Genomic DNA, 8,913 nt, shown 5'->3' on the forward strand with positions numbered 1-8,913 from the left:
TGTCCTGTTATTTGTTTTCTCCTATGTCCAATGCACCTCCCATTGTCTTTCTAAGTGAGGATTGATCATCGTACCCCAGGTCCTTTTTCTTGTTTATATTCTTTAGGTGTATGGTTTTAATTATGTTTATCATATCTTATAGGACTATATGAGTGCGTATATACCATGTGTGTCTTTCTCCTTCTGGGATACCTCACTCAGAATGATCTTTTCTATTTGCCTTCAAATTTCATGATTTCATCATTTTTGATTGCTGAGTAGTATTCCATTGTGTAAAAATACCACAATTTCTGTATCTATTCCTCCATTGAGGGACATCCGGGTTGTTTCCAGGCTCTGGGTATTACAAATAAAGCTGCTACAAACATGGTTGAGCAAATGTCCTTGTGTACTTGAGCAAATTTTGGGTATATGCTTAGGAGTGGTATAGCTGGATCTTGAGGAAGCACTATTACTAATTGTCTGAGAAAGCTCCAGATTATGACATAACTAAAGACACTGAGGAAATCCAAACAATCATTAGGTCATACTACCATAGCATACATGCCACAAAATTCGAAAATCTAAAAGAAACGGACAATTTTCTAGATAGAGTCCATCTACCAAAATTAAGTCAAGATCAGGTAGAAAGATTGAATAGTCCTATATCCCCCAAGGAAATAGAAGCAGTCATCAACAGTCTCCCTTCCAAAAAAAACATCCCTGGGCCAGATGGATTCAATGCAGAATTCTACCAGACCTTCAAAAAAGTGCTAACTCCAATTATCTCCAAACTATTCTGCAAAATAGAAAACAGAAGGAACATTACCAAACTCATTCTATGAAGCCACAGTCACCTTGATACCTAAACCACACAAAGCCCCAACACAAAAAGAGAACTTCAGACCTATCTCTCTTATGAACATTGATGCAAAAATACTCAACAAAATACTTGCAAACCGAATCCAAGAACACATCAAAGATATCATCCACCATGATGCAGGCTTTATCCCAGGCATGCAAGGGTGGTTCAACATACAGAAATCCATCAATGTAATCTACAACATAAACAAACTGAAGGAAAAAAAACACATGATCATCTCCTTATATATCGAAAAAGCATTTGACCAAGTCCAACACCCATTCATGTTTAAAGTCTTGGAGAAATCAGGGATACAAGGCACATATCTAAACATAGTAAAGGCAATATACAGCAAGCCTATAGTCAACATCAAACTCAATGGAGAGAAACTTAAATCAATCCCACTGAAATCAGGGATAAGACAAGGCTGCCCACTCTCTCCATATCTCTACAACATAGTTCTTGAAGTCCTAGCTAAAGCAATAAGATAACTAAAGGAGATCAAAGGAATACAAATTGGAAAGGAAGAGGTCAAAGTGTCATTATTCGCAGATGATATGATAGTATACATGAGCGACCCCAAAAACTCAACCAGAGAACTTCTTCAGCTGATAAACACCTTCAGCAAAGTGGCAGGATACAAAATCAACTCAAAAAAATCGGAAGCCCTCCGGTATACCAAAGACAATAGGGCCGAGAAAAAAAATCAGGGAAACAACACACTTCACAATAGCCACTAATAACATAAAGTACCTTGGGATGACACTAACCAAGCAAGTGAAAGACCTGTTTGAAAAAAACTTTAAGTCTCTGAAGAAGAAATTGAAGAAGATATCAGAAATGGAAAGATCTCCCGTGCTCATGGGTTGGTAGGATTAACATTGTGAAAATGGCCATCCTGCCCAAAGCAATCTACAGATTCAACGCAATTCCCATCAAAGTACCAACTCAGTTATTTACAGACCTTGAAAGAAAGATTCTCAGCTTCATATGGAATAACAAGAAACCCAGAATCTCCAAAATGGTCCTGTACAACAACAGATTTCAAGCTGTACTACAGAGCAATAGTAATAAAAACTGCATGGTATTGGCATAGAAACAGAAAGGAGGATCAATGGAACTGAGTAGAAGACCCAGAAATAAACCCACACACCTATGAATACTCGATTTTTGACAAAGAAGCCAAAACCATTCAATGGAAAAAAGACAACATCTTCAACATATGGTGCTGGTCCAACTGGATGTCTACATTCAGAAAAATGAAAATAGATCCATATTTATGACCCTGCACAAAACTAAAGTCCAAGTGGATCAAAGACCTCAACATAAAACCAAATACTCTAAATCGGTTAGAAGAAAAGGTTGGGGAGAGCCTAGAACTCATTGGCAGGGGAGACAACTTCCTGAACAGAACACCAACAGCACAGGCTCTAAAAGCAACAATCAATAAATGGGACCTCATGAAACTGAAAACTTCTGTAAAGCAAAAGACACTGTCATCAGAACAAAACGACTGCCTACAGACTGGGAAAAAATCTTCACCACCCTTATATCTGACAGAGGTCTGATATATAGCATATATAAAGAACTAAAGAAGTTAAAAAGCAATAAATCAAGTAATGCAATTAAAAAATGGGGTACAGAGGTAAACAGAGAATTCTCTGTAGAGGAATATCGAATGGCAGTGAAACTCTTAAAGAAATGCTCGACCTCATTAGCCATCAGAGAAATGCAATTCAAAATGACCTTGAGATTTCACCTTACACCCATCACAATGGCTAAAGTGAATAACTCAAGTGACAACACATGCTGGAGAGGTTGTGGAAAAAGGGGAACCCTTCTCCATTGCTGGTGGCAATGTAAACTGGTACAACCACTTTTAAATCTTTTAACTCTTCGGTGCCTGGTGAGAAAGAAAAAAGAAAGGGGGATCATACACTCTCATTCACACACTTAGTGGATAGAGCAAAGCAGCTCAAGTTCCAAGTTCCAACAAGTTTCAACAACTTCACACATACACAGACAGACAGACATGGAGCAAACTCTAGCGACTCCAACAGCCTTTATTTTCTCTCTTATCTCTTTTTTCCCTCTTTTTATTATTATTATTATTATTATTATTATTATTAATTACTTTATTCATTTTGTATCTCCTCATAAGCCCCTCCCTCCTCCCCTCCCGATCCCATCCTACCTCCCCTTTCTGCATGCATGCCACTCCCCAAGTCCACTGATAGGGGAGGTCCTCCTCTCCTTCCTTCTGATCTTAGTCTATCAGATCACATCAGGAATGGCTGCATTGTCATCTTCTGTGGCCTGGTAAGGCTGCTCCCCCCTCAGGGGGAGGTGATCAAAGAGCAGGCCAATCAGTTTATGTCAAAGGCAGTCCCTCTTCCCATCACTATGTAAGCCACTTGGACACTAAACTGCCATGGGCTACATCTGTGCAGGGGTTCTAGGTTATCTCCATGAATAGTCCTTGGTTGGAGTATGAGTCTTTGGGAAGTTCCCTGTGTTCAAATTTTCTTGTTCTGTTGCTCTTCTTGTCGAGTTCTTGTCCTCTCCAGCTCTTGCTATTTCCCACTTCTTACATAAAATTCCATTCACTCTGCCTGCCAGTTGGCCATCAGGCTCAGCATCTGTTTTGATAGTCTGCAGGGCAGAGGCTTTCAGATGCCCTCTGTGGCAGGTTGCTAGGTTGTTTCCTGTTTTCTTCTTCTGGCTTTCAGAGCCCCTTTGTAGCAGGTTCCTAGGTTATTTCCTGTTTTCTTCTTCTTCTAATGTCCATCCTCTGCCTTTCAGGATGGGGATTGAGTGTTTTAGTTAGGATCCTCTCTTTTGCTTAGTTTGTTTAGATGTACAGATTTTAGTGGGTTTATCCTATGTTATATGTCTATATGAGTGAGTATATACCATGTGTGTCTTTTTGCTTCTGGGACAACTCACTCAGGATGATCCTTTCCAGGTCCCACCATTGACCTGCAAATTTCATGATTTCCTTATTTTTCATTACTGAGTAATACTCCATTGTATAGATATACCACAATTTCTGCATCCATTCTTCAGTTGAGGGGCATCTGGATTGTTTCCAGCTTCTTATCTCTTTTTGTACCCTCTAAGGCAATGTTCTCTACCTAAGAAGAAAAATTATCTTATAGCCATAAAAGCAAACTTTGCAAAAACCAATTTGTTACACAAGACTGAGTTACAACAGGATCATTAGTTGCATACTTTCCTATTGAAACTCGCACCTAACCAAGCATTCTTTATATATCTTTCAAAGCAATATTTTTATTTATCTTCCATTCCACCAAGTCATTATAACTTCAAAGCAAAAGTTTTGTCTTCCATTTCACACATTCATTATAAGTTCAAAGCAATAGTTTTTCTTTTGCAATAGATTTTAGGTCATAGATTAACAAGGTTTTTAGTAAGAAACAGGTTATCTGTCTTACAACTTATTTTTGAAAACTTGTAAAGTTAAACTGGCTAACCATCTAGTCCTTTTTCTTACATTCATTAAAGTGTTATCCACTCCTATCATTGCTTTACTTGTCATAGTGTGTACTCTGTGGAACCTCATCCCTGGATCTAACTTAGAATGAATGTTTTTCTTGATCATTAGCTTGTCCAAGCCTTTTGTTTCTTCCTAGGGCAATTTACCTAATTGCAACGCATGAAAGATTACTGAACTCCTTTTGCAGTCTATTTTACAAGGAGGGGGCTCATTAAACAATTAATTCTAACTTTAATTTTTCTATGAACAATCTTAACTTCTTAATATTTTTAAATTACACAAGTCAAATCAGGAATTCTATAACATTATTATCAGAAATTATAAAACCATCAATTCTTCTAAACAACGTTCCATGAAAGTACATCTTCATATCAATCTGCAGAAAATTTGCCCAGCAGAGTGGGCTAATACCCAAGAAACAACCACATCAGACTATAGGCACTGAGAGGTTTCCCACATGCAGTCACAGCAACCCAGATATATGAAGAACACAGCAGCAGCAACCATGGGAAGGCACAGCAGCAGCAAGAACCACCCAGAGAGGAAGCCTCACCTAGTTACACACATTGCAGCCATGAAAAATGGTAGGCCATCTCCAGGAAACTCACTTGTCCACTGCAGTTTCTTCTGTATGCTGCTGGCCAGTCCTCCACATTCTAAAACTATGACCAGGCTTCGTGGGCACCTCACTGCCCTGGCAGCCTCAGGGACCAAATTGGCCTTCTCTTATGGAATAACATGGCCCATCCCATGAGGAAGTTCTTGTAGTTCTCTTCCTAAACAGATTCTTTCCTATCTTCCCTTCTTACTTTTCTTTCTGTGATACACACAGACAAAACCCAGGATACTTGCCACAAAGAATAACATCCCTATGATCCTTGGACTCCCAGGTATTCTCTATGATACAGTAGGGCAAAGGAGAAAATTCTATTCTAAATGTCACAGAAGGTAATAAATTCTTAATTTGGTTTTGCTTTTGAGTTTGGCAGGTGAGTTATTTTGTCTTCCATCTGTTGATTTATTTCTATTTTCAGCGAAATGCCATGTGAGAGATGTAAACACCCTCTTCAGGTTTGTATTTTCTATAATCTTTACTAAGGACTTAAAAAGATGATTTGTAACAAACCTAACAGGTCTTTGGGAAAATGTATAGCATGAACTTCCTAATTTAACTTCATTGCACATATGTAAATATGTTTGATTCTCTTTTACCTTTGTTTATAATTATTGAAATTAAAAGCACAAATCTGATGGATGGAATAAAGTATTTATTAAGACTAATTAACAAAGTAAAAGAGATAAATTCTTGCTCCATTGCATGATATATGTATCTAGGAGGCTAGGATCATCACAGAATTTATGGCTGCAGTATGATGTCAATAGAATCTATGGTTGCATGGAGTTTCCCTTCTGAAAGACATACCATTCTTGTGTTGAAATGAAGTCCATTAGGTCGTCTGTAAGTTATATGTGAGGTAGTCCCCATGATGACACTGGGATTGCAATGCCGACTGCTGTTTGGGTTTTTTCAAAAATGCAAATGGATTATATGCCCCACTGATAAAGTTTCAAAATGGAATTACTACAAACCAGGGTCCTTTCTTGAATCAAACATATTCCCACTTCTGACTGTTGCTTCAGGCAGAAAACTGAACATTTGAAACTTGAAATAAGCAAGAAATCAACATTGAGAATCATGTGATTTTTTTTTCCTTTTCATACTATTAATTCATGTTGTATGCACTAGTTAAAATTTATGTTGAATTTTTGTATGATTTTGAGTATGGGTGAGTGTGAGCATCTTTCAGACATTAGTGCAGAAGCTTTTCTCCTCACAGTCTACCTGCTGTCTGTTTCTATGTAGTCTTCTATTGCCTCTACTATGCAAACCTCTATTGAAGACTGTTCTTCCAGGAATGTTCAGCTAAATATAGGCAGAGGTTTAAAACCAATAGTACCTGACAGAGCTGGTTAGTTTTTTTCTTTTTCTTTTTTTCTTAATTTTATGTTTTATTTACTTTGTATCCAAAGGGTGTCCTTGTCTCCTCTCCTCCCAGGGACCTTTTTTTCTCCTTCCCCCTTCCCTCTTCTCCTTTCACTTTCCCTCCAGAAAATGTGAGCTTCCCCTCCCATATATCAACCTTCCCCAGAAAATCAAGTCACATCAGGACTGAGCCAGGGAGGAAGTGATCCAGAAACAGTCAAGAGTTCATATCAGAAACAGCACCCTCCTCCACTCACCAGGCACCCCATATAATGACAACCCGCCCAATAGCTACATGTGTACAGGGGGCCTAGGTCCAAATCATACATCCTCCTTAGTTGATGTCTCAGACTCTAAAAGCCCACATGGAACTAGGTTAGTTGTCTCTGTTGGTTTTCTTCACTGGTTCCTGTCCCTCCAGGTCATTCTATTTTTCCCTCAACACTTCCACTGGACCCTCAGAGCTCTGTCCCATGCTTGGCTGTAACTCCCAGCATCTGTCCAGATCAGCTGCTGGATAGGGCCTCCCAGATGACAGTCAGGTTACGCTCCTGTCTGCAAGCATAGCACAACATCATTATTATTGTCAGGGGCTGCTTCTCTACTGTGTGGTGGGTCTCAGGTTGGGCCAATTATTGGTGGGACTTTTCCTCGTTCTTTGTTCCCTCATAATCTCTGGATTTCTTATAAGCAAGGTAATTTTTAGAACTCAGGTTTTGTCTATGGGTTGTTGTTCCCCTCCTTCCATTAGTTCTGCCTGGATAGCAGGTGACCTGGATAGCAGGTGACTTCATGTCCACCACTGTTAGGAGTCTCAGCTAGAGTCACACCCATATCCTCACAGGAGCCAACCCTGTCTCAGGCCTCCAGCTTGAGCTGACTAGTTTTATGTCAACTTGACACAAGGTAGAGTTATCTGAAAAAAGAGAACCTCAATTGACAAAATAACTCCATATGATCTGGCTGTGGGGAACTTTCTCAATTTGTGATTAGTTAATATGCACAGCCTATTTTGGGTGGTGCAAACCTTGGATGTAATGCTACCCAAGCTGAGAAAGCCATGATGAGCAAGCCATTAGGAGGCACCACTCCAAAGCCTCTTCATCAGATCCTGCCTCCAGGTTCCTGCTTTATTTGAGTTTCTTCAATGATGGACTGTGAACTGGAAGTATAAGCAAAATGAATCCTTTTCTCCTATACTGGCTGCTTTTATGTCAACTTGCCAAAAACTAGAGTCATCAGAAAGTAAAGAGCCTCAACTGACAAAAATGCCTCCATAAGATCCAATTATAAATTATTTTTTGAAATCAATGATCGATGTGGCAGGGCCCAGCCCATTGTGTGTGACAGCATTCCTGAGCTGGTGGTCCTAGGCTCTATGAGAAAGTAGGCTAAGTAAGCCAGGTGAAGCAAGCATGGCTCCAGCCTCAGGGTTCCTGTCCTGCTTGAGTTTCTGTCCTGACTCCCTTTGTTGATGAACAGCAATGTGGAAGAGTAAGCTGAATAAAATCTTTTCTCCCCAACTTGCTTTTTGACCATGGTGTTTCTTTACAGCATTAGAAACCATAATTAAGATGCATGCGCATGGTGTTTGATCACAGCAGTAGAAACTAAGACACTAACAAAACTGACACTGAATAAACCATGCATTCATAAAAATTCTGATTACTGTGTTGACAAAATTTACCTAAATTTATGCAAAACAAAAACCTACCACTCCAACAATAAAATAAGTTAAAATGCCAAGGATTTTCACAAGCTCATTATATGGACTTGAAGACTAGGCCAAGGAACTATGAGACAACCAATATTTTCCCTCATGTCTTCCAAAGTCATCTAGTGTTCAGGAGTGGCTACATTGTCTTCTTCTGTGGCCTGGTAATGCTGCTCCCCCCTCAGGGGGAGGTAATTAAAGAGCAGGCCACTCAGTTCATGGCAGAGACAGTCCTTGTTCCTATTACAATGGAACCCACTTGGACCCTGAACTGCCATGGGCCACATCTGTGCAGGAGTCTTAGGTTATCTCCATGCATGGTCCTTTGTTGGAGTATCAGTCTCAGAAAAGACCCCTGTGCTCAGATTTTTTGGTTCTGTTGCTCTCCTTGTGGAGTTCCTGTCCTCTCCAGATATTATTTTTTCCCACTTCTTTCATAAGATCCCCTACACTCTGCCCAAAAGTTGGCCATAAGTCTCAGCATCTTCTTTGATAGTCTGCAGGACAGAGCCTTTCAGAGGTCCTCTGTATCAGGCTCCTGACTTGTTCCCTGTTTTCTCCTTCTTCTGAGTCTATCCTCTTTGTCTTTCTGGATAGGGATTGAACATTTTAGGAAGAGTCCTCCCTCTTGATTAGTTTCTTTAGGTGTACAGTAGTTTTATCCAATAGTATATGTCTATATGAGTGAGGATATACCATGTGTGTCTTTCTGCCTCTGGGATAGCTCACTCAGGATGATCTTTTCTGGATCCCACCATTTGCCTGCAAATTTCATGATTTCCTTGTTTTTTATTGCTGAGTAATATTCCATTGTGTAGATGTACCACAATTTCTGTATCCATTCTTCCACTTAGGGG

This window comes from Psammomys obesus, unplaced genomic scaffold (assembly GCF_907164565.1).
Source record: "Psammomys obesus unplaced genomic scaffold, mPsaObe1.curated_primary_1811, whole genome shotgun sequence".
NCBI lineage: Eukaryota > Metazoa > Chordata > Mammalia > Rodentia > Muridae > Psammomys > Psammomys obesus.